The following is a 15292-nucleotide window of genomic DNA, read 5'->3' as shown; positions in this document are numbered from 1 at the left end:
CTCTGGTGTTACTTGGGCAATCTGACTGAAACTTCACAGGCCGCAAGAACTCATAGTGGTGAACATGTATATGAAGTTTTAAATAAATATTCCCAACCATTTCCTAGATATGGCTCCGGATGGACGGAAAGACGGAAGGACGGACGGAAAGACGGACGGAAGGACGGACGGACGGACAACGCCAAAACTATATCCCTCCGACTTTCGTCGGGGGATAAAAAAGAGAAAGTGTAAAAACCAAGGTGTGGACACGGAAAGACGCCGACGCAGACGCCAGGGCGAGTAGGATAGCTCTCCTTATACTTTGTAATGTCAAGCTAATAATTTTCTTTACCTTTTTAAATAGCCAGTGGTCTATGTCACTAGCATCCCACAATGCTGTGTAAGAAGGGAGCAAGAAGATGGGGCTCTCTGATGTAATGACTCGCACCTTAATCATCCGCAGGAATGCATTTATAATCTGAAAAAGAAAATTTCTGTTAACCTTGTGTTAAACCGAGACATCAACTAAAAATACTAAGAACAAACACATATAGAATGTCAAATTGCCTCAAAATACACCTGACCCAAGTGTAATTAATTCAAAATATTTTTATTATCTTATGTGTAACAATGTTTACGTAGCAAAAAATGATACTCTGAAAAAGGTTTGAATTTTGACAAATTTTGTCAATTTCTGACCATCCAAGAACAATAATTCAAGACTGCATATGGCATTCTGGCTGGTTATTGAACCTAAGTGAGATATTATGCCCAAAGCAATTAGGATAATAAGTTCTGTGATAACCCAGTGAAAACTGTTCCACTAATAGATAATACAACTTTTTTACAGACGTCACCTTACCACTGATGTTTCCATAATACGTCCCATCTTATGAAATGTGTATAACAACTACTTTTCAAACCCAAAGTAAGCAATTGTTCAAGCTACACACATACTACATTTTACAATGGTCTGCACAAAAGTTATTAAAAATGTCCTAGTCTCTGACAACATTTCACATTTAAATTTTTGTGTACACTTCTTTTCCTAATAGTAACAATAATTTATTTATGACTCTGATCTATGACTGCCTTTTCTATACTTACACTGTTTACAAATTCTTTTCCCTGGTCAGTGAGTTCACAGCGCCACATCTAGAAAAAGCTTTTGGAAGCACTTAACAACATCTGAGGCCTGCTTTGATGGAATCAGAAATGCCTCAACCCACTTTGTGTAATAGTCTGTTGCAGTGAAGATGTAAAGACTCTTGACTAGTTGTGAAAGATCCTATCAGGTCAACTCTAATCAGTTCAAAAGGACTTAACACCTGTAAACATATGAAAACGTGTGGTTCATCTATGCTGTCAATAACTATAGGTTATTTACTTTGTATGTGGATATATGCATGAGTTCTGCAGTGGTAATATTGCGCGACTTTAGGAGTACTGCAAAATCATTTAAATTCGCTGGCATGAAATTTCGCGCAAATTGTAAAAAAGGACTGTTTCGCACGGGCTTTAATTCGTGCATTTTCAATTTATAAATGTAATTTTTTTTTTTAAAAACTAGAGAAGCTTTTGAGAAAAGCGCATGTCTCCCACAACTGCCCCTATGAAAAATGTCTAGTGTCTCTAGATGGCTTAGATGAGTGGATCCAATTAGATGGTCTGGACGAGTGGATCCAATCAGTAATTCAAGGGCCATAAATCAAAAAAGCCTGGGCGGATTTGGCTAGTTATCGAACTTGGGTAAGGTCTTATGGCCAAACACATTTTGTTCAAGTTTGGTGAAGTTCGGATGAGAAATGTTCGACTTAAAGAGCGGACAAGAGTAAAAAGGCAGATTTTTCAGTAATTCAAGGGCCGTAACTCCAAAATGCCTGGACCGATTTGGCTAGTTATCGAACTTGACCGAGGTCTCATGGTCAAACACATTTTGTTCAAGTTTGGTGAAGATCGGATGAAAAATGTTCGACTCAGAATGCGGACAAGAGTAAAAAGGCCGATTTTTCAATAATTCAAGGGCTGTACCTCCAAAATGCCTGGACCGATTTGGCTAGTTATCAAACTTGGCTGAGGTCTCATGTTCAAACACATTTTGTTCAAGTTTGGTGAGGATTGGATGAGAAATGTTTGAATTAGAGTGCGGACAAGAGTAAAAAGGCCGATTTTTGGTAATTCAAGGGCCATAACTCCAAGACGCCTGGACCGATTTGGTTAGTTATCGAACTTGGCCAAGGTCACATGGTCAAACACATTTTGTTAAAGTTTGGTGAGGATTGAATGAGAAATGTTTGAATTAGAGTGCGGACAAGAGTGAAAAGGCCGATTTTTGGTAATTCAAGGGCCATAACTCCAGGACGCCTGGACCTATTTGGCTAGTTATATAACTTGGCCGAGGTCTCATGGTTAAACACATTTTCTTCAAGTTTGGTGAAAATCGGATGAGAAATGTTCGGCTTAGAGTGCGGACAAGCTTTGTGACAGACACACAGACACACACAGACTGGAGTAAATCAATATGTCTCCCACACCACTGTGTGGTGGGAGACATAATAATAATAGCGCGGTCTTAAATTTGCGCATTGGTTCTAGCATGAAGAACGCGAAAATTTGTCCTACGGGAATAAAAATGATTTCACAGTACATAAATAGTCTGCACATGTAGGAACTTTTAAGAATTTGTTAGATGGTATTTTCTCATAGTAATTTTGGTTGCGAAAAATGCCAGTGAAGGTAGGACAAGTCTTGTGCTCTGCAGCAATAACCATGGTAACCAGACATCAATCTAATCAGTTCAATTCTTATCAATATGACCATTTTGTGTCGATTCGCCGTAAAACCAACTCACTCACTAAGTAAACCAACGTACAACAATGTCATTTGAGTATAAATAATCACAATGTCACCTATTTTCCCATAAACAGCAAGATGAAACCCTGATTTATTGTTGCTGCTTTTAAATTAATGTTCAATTACCTTTATTTGCTGCAGTTCAGGTTTCTGTGCTGGTTTAAGTGGATCTGACTTCTGGCAGGTTATACATCACTTTACCTAATGAAAAAAATCAGAATATGAAATAAAATCAAAGCAATTTATAACATTTATTTTTCTTCAATTTCAATCTCTAGTTCTAAACTTTAAACTTTCTTAACAGATTAAATTTGTTGAAACAAAGTCTCAGTTAAGGTCTGAAATGGAGATTAACGTGCTTTTAATATTATTCTACTCCAAGATTAAGGTTCTTGTCAAGTCTTGAGACCACCCCTCGAGTGAATTTTTGTTTTAGTTTTTTTACACCACATATACCTTGGTTTATCATATACAATATACCAAACTATCTATAATAAGTAGAAGAAACTTTCACAACAGGTTATATTTTATTAAACAGCACATTTTGTCCTATATCACATGTACTTTGACTGTTCATGTTCTATTTTGTAGAGGATATCCAGCTTCTTTTTCGGAAGAATTTGTCATTACTTTTATGAATACCGTGTGTCTAAAATATTTCTCCAGGTACTCCGGGTGTTGAAAGTGTTACAATGTACATTTTAAAAAATACAAAAGTTGCAAAATGAAAGTGAAAGTTACATTATAGAGCTGTCAAAATGACCAAAAACTGCAATATTTTAAAAAATATAGCAGTTAATCAGTTTTCATTTCCTGCAGTACCTAGGTAAATATGTTAGACACACAAAAGAAACATTTAGAGAAAAAATTTGTTTGAAAAAGAACTTTGATATTTTCTATAAAATAGAATATGGACAATTGAAGTACATGTGTTTTAAGAAAAAATACATGTTACTGAACAAGGTAACCTTTACAGAAAGTATTTTCTACCCCTTCTGAACAATTCTGTATATATGTATATATATGTTATGAATATTATGGGTCTGTCAGTATGATTTCCAAAAGGAAGTGTCTAAGGGTACAGATCTGTACCTCTAGACAAGACTGTAAAGGGTTTTCTAGGGGTACAGACCTCCATTTTTCTAGAGATTAAGTGTCATTTACATTTAAAATTTCATTGAAAATGAAAAAAACAAATAAGACTTCACCAGTATTCACCTTAAACTTGGATCTAAGTGGTTTATAGATAACAACGTTCATCTGATTTGTTACATTTTCCTTCGAAACGTAAATAACCGAGGAACACCAAATAAATCACGAGGATTCGAACTGGCAGAAAAAGAAAGATATAAAGATTTATAAAAAAATAGCAATGTAATTCTACAACATACACAGTATCTAGGTTTACACGCCACTATTGTTTTCATTTATTTTTACCGTTTAAGGGAGTTTACAAGAATTTATCTGTAAGTAGTCATTAGTTTATATATTGAAGAGATAATACCTCTTAGATTTCATCAGTAAGTGTGATAAGTACTGTCGTTATGTTACCGTAATCAAAAACAATCACCAATTTCTGTTGAAACTTCAGAAAGTGTCACACGAATAAATAGTTTTCCCATCCAGTTGATAATGGACATGTACAAGATTCATATTAAATAAGTCCAGCTTTGAAAGTTTGTCAATAAATTGTTCTTGTACTCATTATTTTGTTGCTAGGTATTTGTCATTCATGTAGAAATATACCGATATCTGTAGTCAAGGTTTCATTTTCATATTGAACGATTTATTGAAAAATGCCCATAATGATGTGAACGATATGTTGCGATTTTATTAATAAAATTATAGCGAATAACTGGGAGTGATGACAGTAATTCTTTTTCATTTAACTGTTGAAATTGCCAGAGGTATTGGACCTGAAAGAAACTTAAAGTTTACATGCAGTTCTATCAAATACAAATGCACAAACAATAACTAAGTTGTACAATATTTGTTTGTAATTTGGCAGCTGTTTAGTTTTAGTGCCAGCTGGGTATAGTTTAGATATATATAGTTATAGTTTACTAAATACATGTATATAAGAACAAAAAGGCAATTAGATTCTTCGAATTCGGTCGGCTAGTTCACTTTTCTGTTGTTCCATACAATCTAACCAGGTATAAGAATTCTATCAACAGGCGAATGACTCCTTTCTGAGTTTTGAAATGTGTAAACTGCGGACAAATTTCTGTCCAAAATCTTTGTTATCAGACAATATTGTGTGTGTTTGTCATCTATTTGTTTTGGGGTGAGGTCTTAGTGGCTTTCTTTCTCTTCCTGGGTTAATCTTTTTATCAAATGGCGAAAACACACCCTGTAAACACTGGCTCCACCTCATTTTCATGTAATAGTCTACAATATGAGTGGTATTCCAACATATAGATTGTACATCATTCTTAGCATTTTGAAAATTTAAGTCATTTTAAAACACTTTCTCATCTTTTGTTTTTCTATTTCTCAGGTTATAATTAAGCAGCTTAATTTTTTCGAGTGTTATTAGTTTGGACTGCTTAACTTGCCAAAGCCTTGTTTTTTAGTTTAAACATGGTTTATTCCCAGTAATACATGTACAAATTACATTGTAGTCTGAACAAGATAAGTAGGAAAGGATAAGAATTAAATACACATTGTTGTTGAATTCTTCTCCTTAATTTTTTCGAGTGTTATTAATTTGGACTGCTTAACTTGCCTTAGCCTCTGTATTCGTTTGCTAAGCACCAGTATAATTTGGTACTTTTTTCGAGGGTGAATCCAATTTACTAGCGAATTTTGTTATTTTTATAGTTCTTTTTGTTTCTTTAATTGGTATTATCATTCTATTAATTGCTATTGTTAACTTCTTTTAGGATTATTTGGAAATCTTCTGTGAATAAAACTGTCATCTTAACGCTGTTATGTGTTTCAATGTTATTCTATGTTTTCGTCAGTTTTGAATCAAGTTGTGTTTAATTATGTTTTCAAAGCCTGGTGTCATTTCTTTGCAATAATAACACTTGTATTGCTTTACTGTACACAAGAGGGCCATGATTGCCCTATATCGCTCACCTGTTATCACTGCACTTGAGGACTAGAAGGTCCTCAGAAAAAATATCTAAATCCAAAGGACAGGAACAACTAAGGGAAAAAATTTAACCAAAAAGAAAAAACAATTCTTACAAGGTAAAGATATGTCAAAATACACCTAAAAATTGGAGGTACCATCCATGTTGTACCACAGAAAAGTGGTCTCGGTTTTTCCCTATGGCCAATAATAAAAAAGTTACTAAAATAAGCTATTTATAGTAACGTAAAAGGGAAGTAATTAAAAAAAAAAAATATTGTAAGTGAACAAAAGAATAAATCTGTTGGCATAAATGAAATTTCAGATCAGTATCTTCATTAGTTACGGAGATATACCCATTTTAATTTGAAATAAAGGGAGGTAATTTGATATAAAATCAGTCCATAGTTATCTACCCTGATTGTCTCAGTCCAACTAATAACAATAATAAAATTTCAAATAAGTCCTATAAGTACTTACTCATATAAATCCATTTTGATTACAATCAGGAAAGGTAATCAGATATAAAATAACTCTGGAACCTACGACTGGATCTGATTTGTCATGGAATCCAAGATTTATTGTTGTTGAAGATATTTTGGAAGTCTCTATATGGCTGCAAAAGCCAAAATAGCCGATTTTGGACCTTAAAGGGGCCATAACTCTGGAACCCATGACGGAATCTGGCCAGTTCAAGAAAGGAAGAAAGATCTTGTGGTGATACAAGTTGTGTGCAAGTTTGGTTAAAATCAAATCATAAATGAAGCTGATATTGTACAGACAAGGTCAAAATAGCTAATTTTGGCCCTTTCAGGGGCCATAACTCTGGACCCCATTATGGGATCTGGCTGGTTCAAGAAAGGAACTGAGCTCTTATGGTGACACAAGTTTTGTGCAAGTTTGATTAAATTCAAATCATAAACGAAGCTGCTATTGTGCAGACAAGGTCAAAATAGCTAATTCTGGCCCTTTCAGGGGCCATAACTCTGGAACCCATAAAGGAATCTCGCCAGTTCAAGAAAGGAACCAAGATCTTATGGTGATACAAGTTGTGTGCAAGTTTGGTAAAAACCAAATCATAAATAAAGCTGCTATTGTGCAGACAAGGTCAAAATAGCTAATTTTGGCCTTTTCAGGGACCATAACTCTGGAACCCATAATGGGATCTGGCCAGTTCAAGAAAGGAACCGTGATCTTGTGGTGATACAAGTTGTGTGCAAGTTTGGTTAAAATAAAATCATAAATGAAACCACTATCGTGCAGACAAGAAATTGTTGATGCACGGACGGACGGACGGACGCACAGACGACGGACGAAGGGTGATCACAAAAGCTCACCTTGTCACTATGTGACAGGTGAGCTAATAAAACAGACAGACATCAGAATTTAATCGTAATTAATAATAACAATATGCCATTCAGTATGGACACAATCGTATCAAAATATTTGCAATAAATAGTACAATCTTGTATGTAAGAATCAAAATAAGTCGTTGACACTATCATTTCAATAGGGTGTACAATACAATGCAATAAAAAGCACCACGACTTTGTGTTTTAAATGAAAAATCAGGTATGAATTAAGGCTGAAATCATGATCAATGCAAAAGAAAATATATGAAATTCTTATAATGTGACATGCATTCAGAAAATTTGCCTTATTTTTGATAAAACTCATTCATTTTTGGTATGCACCATCTAAACATTCACCCTTTAATCAACTGATTTCACCTTACCTACCGCTAATGTAAGTCATTCTCGACATATATTGACTGGGAACACTTGAAACATGCCTTTCGAAAAACATCTCAAGGAATAAGCATACCTTTATCTGGTAATTATCCAAATAACAATCGAAAATGTTAGACCACGTTTATCATATTTCAACAAATTGTTGAAATCACATCGCCTTTTCTGCTTTGGTTGTTCAATATATGTAAGGTCAAACTCTAAAACAATGTCTGGAATAAATGGAATACTAGTTAATGGAACCAAAACTAATAATGACACAGAAATCGCAGAAGAATTCAATAGGCATTCCACAACAGTGTTCACCACTGAAACAGAACCTATACCAGATACAGAAAGAATATCAAATGTTGATATATATGACACAGAAATCAATGATAGAATCACATTTAAAGCTATTCAAGAAATTAACCCAACAAAATCCCAAGGGCCAGATGAAATACACCCCAAAATCATTTATGAATGCAAAGATGAAGTCTGTAAAATCCTGACTAAAATGTATAGAAAATCTCTTGATGAAGGCAAACTTCCAAATGACTGGAAAAAAGCAAACGTGACAGCAATTCATAAGAGTGGAAATAAAAATAATGTTGAAAATTATAGACCAATTAGTGTGACATCTATTTGCTGTAGGATAATGGAGAAAATTATAAGAAATGTCATAGTAACACATCTAGAATATAATGAAATAATTTCAAACTATCAACATGGATTTAGAAAAGGCAGATCTTGTACTACACAATTGCTCGAATGCATTGAAGAATGGACTACGGCAATTGATGAAAACCATGACATAGATATCATTTACTTAGATTTCAAGGCTGCTTTTGATAAAGTTTCACATAAAAGACTGTTAAAGAAAATCTGGAGTAAACTCACTTTTAGTAAACATATAAGTACCAAAGTTAACATCGCAAATAGAAATCTTGGACTAATAATTAAAAACTTTACATATATGAACAAAGAAATGTTTTTACAGTTATACAAGTCACTAGTACGTCCACATTTGGAGTATGCATCTGGCATATGGACCCCAAAATACAAGAAAGATGCAGTCGCCATAGAAAATGTGCAGAAGAGAGCCACAAGGATGCTTCATGAATTACAAGGATTAGAGTACAGCGATAGGTTAATCCAACTAGGGATGCCAACTCTAGAGTATAGGAGAACTAGAGCAGATGTCATTGAAGTGTACAAACTTAGAAATGAACTAGATAAAACTTCCACAAACTTGCTAACTGTTAGAACTAATACTAATATAAGGGGGAACACACAGAAATTATTCAACCCTAGAGCCAATTCTATCACAAGAAAAAATACTTTCAGTCACAGAGTAATTGACACATGGAATGCACTCCCCTCCAGTACAATTGAAGCTCCAACTCTCAACAGTTTCAAATCAAGTATTAAGAAGCTGTGTGCGGGTGTAAGACGTACAATGGAACACCACTGTGAATTTCCGTATTTTTATTCTTCGCTGAATTTCAAACAACAGTAACACTGTATATTCTATTGGAACACCAATAACAATAATAAAGTAACTTAGAAATTTCCAACGTGGACAACCACTGATCTGATGGAACACCATAGAGTTTAAAAACAAAACTTCTTACAGGTGACAAACATTGAAATATAAATGCAACATTAACAATGAATATTCATAAGATGTAACATCATTGGATAACAAAAATAGGTAAACTGATTGGTCAGTTTAAGTGACAGTATATTGGCAGCTTGAGCCTATAACTCTTAAGGCTATAGATAAATCAAAACAGCATATGACAATGTATCTAATTCAAAAGTAATTCTAGGGTAGGTGACAATTTAATGTGTCTCTTTGGAACAATAATGTTTTGTCCAGCTTATACAATATTAGTTGACATAATGGTCTTACCATGTAAAAATAAAAATTAGTTTATTTGTCCAGACAATTTTGTTGGTGATAAATGTCACCTCAAACCTTAGATAATATCAGTTAAAATAGTAAGCATCAATTAGTTATGTCACAAGGTATGAAAATTGTATAATTCTTGTTAAGGCCTGTATTGTATATGGTAGAGTTGGCATGGAAAAGAAAATAAACATAGCAATGAAAATATCTTGAGTATGTACTGCAAAGTCTATAGCGTTTTAAGCACAAAATGCATTTTAAACATTTACTACAAAATATTATTTTTGGTAACTAAATATGTCTGATTTTCAAAATACTGTTATATACTAAATAATGTTGATTAATTTTATTCCTCCTTTGGGGACTCCTTAACCTAAAATATTTAAGAAGGAAGACTGTCACAATATCTGTTGATAAACAATAATAGTTTGGTTTTACACAACATAAATTCTGAAAGAAAATGTGTAAGTCTAACAATAAAAAATACTGGTTATTACATATTATCAGTTAGAAGAAATTGGGTGAAATTTTGCTGCGTAATACAAGGCTAAATAAGCACTGGTCAGGGCGGTCAAAATTCATAGCTAAGTGCTACAGCCCCTTTCAGTAAAAGTTCTGTATATTGACATAAAGGGTGATAAGACTGTGCTAGGGAACAATGTTCCTTTTTAGAAATTTTATTAATATTTTTAAATGTCAGGCCAGTCTGAACCCAAGCATAGGTGCTATGGTCTTAACTTGTAAAATCTAGATTATATGACTGTGAAGATAAATTATATTCTTTTTAAAAAACAAAAAAACAAAGACCTAAATAACTTGTTTTTACTATATAAATGTAACGCAAGTCTAATTCAAGCAATGGATACTGTGCCCAAACACGCAATTGATAGTACCTACACAAGTATATATTGCATAGACTGTGCTAAATAACTGTGATTTTTTATCTTTTTAAGAACACACCATTATAAGGAATTTTAACTGTAAATAGTAGTAATATAATATATGTCAGAATGTACATACCAATATTATGACAATTAAATGGTATAGAATAAAATTTAATATAAAGATAATTCATGATAACCAAAATTAAGATAATTTAGTACCATTTGGGAAAACAAATACAAATGGGCCTAAGAAGCGACAACGCTTAACATCTAATGATGTTCCGGGCTTCTACTCTACATGAAAAAAAAATGAACTACATGAATTGTTTCTACACTGTGGTCTTTGAAAGTTTGATCAATTACACAACTTTTTTCGACTGAAAGTTGAAATTCACGGTAATAGGTAGGCTTATATCATACATGTATGCCAGAAAATGCTAAAATTCCCCACCTCTTTTCTCTGGAAACAGGCTGATTCTGACTGTGGCTGTTTCGGACCATGGCTGATTTGGACCAAACATTTTGGCTGATTCGGACCAATGAAATTAAATGAAATGGAAAAGCAAGAGATTATTGCGGGCCAGAGCCACTCACCTAACCCCAAGCGTCTGTGGTCTGAATCAGCCAAAATATGGGGTCATTATCTACTTTTATTCAAAGTATGTGGTCCGAATTAAAATTTTTAAAACACAGTCAAACACTATTTTAATTGTTTTGATAGTTGTTTGCAGTACTTATGGTATGATAATAAGCAAAAAATGAAATGGAAAAGCAAAAGATTATTGAGGGCCAGAGCCGCTCATCTAACCCCAAGCGTCTGTGACTCAGACCACAAACTTTATTTAACAGTCAATAATGACCATAAAATTTGGATGGTTCAGCAATTTTTGGAAAATATTTTTGATTATAGTTTATATAGAGGTTTAACTTGAAGTAAAGATATAAAATATACACCATACAAGCAGGTAAGAAGTATTGACAAACTAAAATGCATCTAAATAAGGACTTTAATTATTCTTTGCATCAGCACACTGGCCATAGCTTTATCAGATCAAGTGGTTCCAACGTTGTTTGAGCGGTGAATTTTACGCCGATCAGATGGAGAAATACCGGAAATTTGTAGTATCGGCCATATTTCTCCATCTGATCGGCGTAAAATTCACCGCTCAAACGTTGGAACCACTTGATCTGATAAAGCTATGGCCAGTGTGATCAGACATTAAACTTAATAGAGTAACTTCGGGTATATTCGACACCTTAAGCATAAAAACGGTGAAGCAATTTTCGGTTCAGAATGATCGGTGCGAACATTTCATCAAAACGAAAGTAGACATTTTCTGCGTCTTCAGTATAAAACGCTGCCCAGTGTTTGCATCTACATCGTCAATAGGATGGATATTATTCTGATTGTTGTTGTCGTGTAAGTTCGACATCTTTCGGGCAAATTCGGCACCCTGGTGGAGTTTTAAAAAATATACAAGTTGAACATTTATCTTTTTTATATAGCTACATTAAAAACAGCAAATGTCGCAACAGACATAACACAACAGTTTTTATGCTGACGAGTAGGCTCTAATTTTTTCAGATTTCATAACTCGATCAAGCTATAAAAAGTAAAACAAAAAAATAATCTTTATTAATTGTCCAGCAGATTATACAAACGCCGGCTAATTGTTTCGGGAAACAATATAATATAGCCTCATTAATTATGTTTATTTATTTATTCGCTGCTGCCTTCTTTTTTGACAATGGTACCATTTTCTACCATCTGAACGGTTGGGGCAAGTTTTGATGGAGAGTAAGAGCTCTGCAACACTTCGCACGAATTTGTCTGGACATTTTAATCTCAAATAAGGCGTATTTGTTACCAAAACCTGTGGGTTACTCGGCTACGATTGTTTTAAATAACGATGTTATGTTCTTATTATATCCTATTCAATAAATTTTACTTTGCACGAATTTTGATTGTCTATTGATAATTAATTGTCATAAATTCATACTGGTCCCAGATGTAAATATGTGCACGCTAATTAAATGCACAGGTGCTTTTTTAATGCACAAATCAGTGACGTAATTAGCGACGTCAGCTTAGGTTAACATACTTTAAGAATTTGCGTGGACAAAATTAGGAAAGCGTGGATATGGTTAAAAAACACACTTAAACCATTTGTATGCCGTAAATATCCTTTAAAGACGATATAATCGAATAATTTTGATAGTATGTCGAATTTGCACAACAATGTTATATCTTGTCGTGCAAATTCGTCACCCCTAGCCAAGGTCATGCTTGGAAACCGGGGAATATTATTTGTTTCTAAATATCAACATCAAATATATTTCTGTTTGTATTTCGGTTAAGTAAAGTCAAAATGCAATTGTAAGAATAGTTTTACATACCTTAGCTCCACTGACCATTCTTACAGAAAACTGTAACTACGATTTTCGTTCAAAATGAATTTGAATGTCGAAGTTACCCGATGCGCGTATCGGAAAAAGAAAGAATGCCTGTGTGATCAAAATGTTCTCATGATGTCATATATAAATATGACGTCATATAAGTTACTTAAGAAAAATTATTCAAGGACATTATGGGTTTTTCCACGTGGATATTAATTCAATGTGTCGAATATACACGACTGTCGAATTTTCCCGAAGTTACTCTACTCATAAACTTTATTTTTACTCATGACATTAATAGTGTCAGGAAAACTTAAAACAATTTGGTCCGAATCAGCCATGGTCCGAGCCAGCCTGTATTCCTTTTCTTTGAACGACAAAAGTGGGACATTTACCTGACCAGTGTTTTGATGTCGCTGACAAAATTTATGACGTCATGTACAGTAAGTCAGACACGCCAGTCGGAAATGCTAGGAAGTATAAAATCATTTTTATATAGCTCTTTGGAAATGACCCCGCTCTACTCGTAACAAATTGGTGTTATCAAATAAACTGGTAAGTTTTGTTTTTTCATCCAATGTTTAATGAAAAACAAAAATCCGACTTTCTTAGCAACTTTTAAAGAAAATGGCGTAACAACATAAAGGGGAAATAACTTTCACGCGACCAAAAAGTAAGTAGGGCCTAAGTTTTATTTTAATACCGTCGCTTGGTGAAACAATTAGAGCTTTTCTGCGTGCGACCCTATATTAAGAACAGTTAAAACCAGTTATACCTCAACCCCAGCAATTTGCTAGTACCCATTTACAGCTGGGTCGACTGAGGCAATCGTGATAAAGTGCCTTGCCCAAGGACACACCCTAATAGGAGTAGCCAGGATTCGAACCAGTAGTCTAAATAATGAGACCTCGGGCAGACCGATTTTACATTTTGATATTTTACGTTGTCTACCTAGAGGTCTCAACCAGAAACAATCAAAACTGTGGTGGAAACTGTGGTCAATTGAAATTACGATTTATCTGTAGTCACGATTTTTCTTTAGCCCTAACTGCTTACCTGTTGTTTTAAATCATAAATAGTAAATAAAAAACATAAGAACAGGACATATTTATCAAGAATTTCTGTTGTAAAAAATTTAAACCTCTAACGTTTCAATCGTCTTCATGTAATGGCGGTCGGAGGCGTGACCAATGAAAACGCTTCGTTTATCGGTGATCGGCCATTTTCCAATATGTAGTACACTCGTGTTGAACCTTGGCTTTTTTTTTAACTGCCGTAGTTTGAATTTTTCTCAAGAAATCTCGGTAATATATACATCATTGAAAAGGAAAAATTACAGGCTTTCTATGTATGTATTTCTTTTTTTTATCCGTTGCATTATTATAATATAATTCCCGCCCAACGGATTCCATTGGGTGTTACTTACGCAAAGAAGAGGACAGTGCTACCACATTCTTTACCTTTTCTGGTTTGTACTCGGAGGCGGATATCGACAAGTCAAAATAATATAACGATATTCAACTCTCGAGTACAATTATTTGGACTATCGAACCAGGTGCCTTCACCTCCGTAGGAAAACGTCTTATCCCTCTCGACCAATGCGTCCACTAAATGCTTTTAGGGGTATATACGTGGGCAAGATTCTATAATTATACTTCATCTCACAATATAAGAAAGTATGAAGCTGTTTTACATTGTATAAAGTGCTTTATGATACACTGACTACTTTTAGCATTGGACATTGGACATTAATTGTTCCTGTGCAGCAACGGGATCATGGCAAGGTGTTCAAAAGGTCCAAAATGATGATTTTGGCATGCTATTTTTAATGGATGGTGTAAAACTTTTGTTTTGATAACTCTCTGTATTCTTGTATGAAAGTCCAGATCTTGTCAGTAATTAAAAGCACAAAACATGCACACAATTTGTAAAATGGCTACCCTGTTTTTGCTCATTAGGGAAGTCGCTACATTTAAGCCTGGCTGTCCCCGAAACCAAGTGTACCCAGCTACCTAAAGTATCATATACCTGTGTTAAACCTAACCCTACCCTCTAGTCAGTGTATTGTTCGCTCCAGTTTACTCTCTGTGTAACGATTATTGAATGCATAAAGGGAAGTAAATAAATCACCTTTGGTGATGAGCTAGCTTTTCACCAACGGGATTTGTGTGGCACTAAAACGTTACATCTGTAGTATCGTTACTGTATTATGAGTAACCAAAGGGGTCCGGCACATGAGTGGATTCTAGGGAGTAGTTATATTAGTATGATTTTTTTTTCATAATTATGGCTCTAGGACGCAAAAATAAGTCATTAAACTTAATCCACTCATGTGCCGGACCCCTTTGTGAGTAACAGGAGTTACAACTATCTCATCCTCCACATTATCAGTTACTTCTGCAATAATTTTATCATGTTTCATCCCTTCGATTTTGTTACAAATTAATTTTAAAATTAA

At 34.4% G+C, this 15292-nt stretch overlaps 1 long non-coding RNA gene across 1 annotated transcript; it reads right to left on the bottom strand.

Annotated features, from left to right (window-relative positions):
- Positions 1-332: 332 nt before the first annotated feature.
- On the bottom strand, positions 333-13469 carry LOC128553978 (uncharacterized). Its single transcript, XR_008369489.1, has 4 exons — positions 13230-13469; positions 2962-3036; positions 1090-1310; positions 333-460 (listed from the first exon to the last, which is right to left on the bottom strand). It is a non-coding gene; the product is annotated as an uncharacterized LOC128553978 (long non-coding RNA).
- Positions 13470-15292: the final 1823 nt, after the last annotated feature.

The sequence above is a fragment of the Mercenaria mercenaria genome, unplaced genomic scaffold, assembly GCF_021730395.1.
Source record: "Mercenaria mercenaria strain notata unplaced genomic scaffold, MADL_Memer_1 contig_4579, whole genome shotgun sequence".
NCBI lineage: Eukaryota > Metazoa > Mollusca > Bivalvia > Venerida > Veneridae > Mercenaria > Mercenaria mercenaria.
Note: the sequence above shows the minus strand (reverse complement) of the source record. Positions and strands in the feature narration are given on the sequence as shown.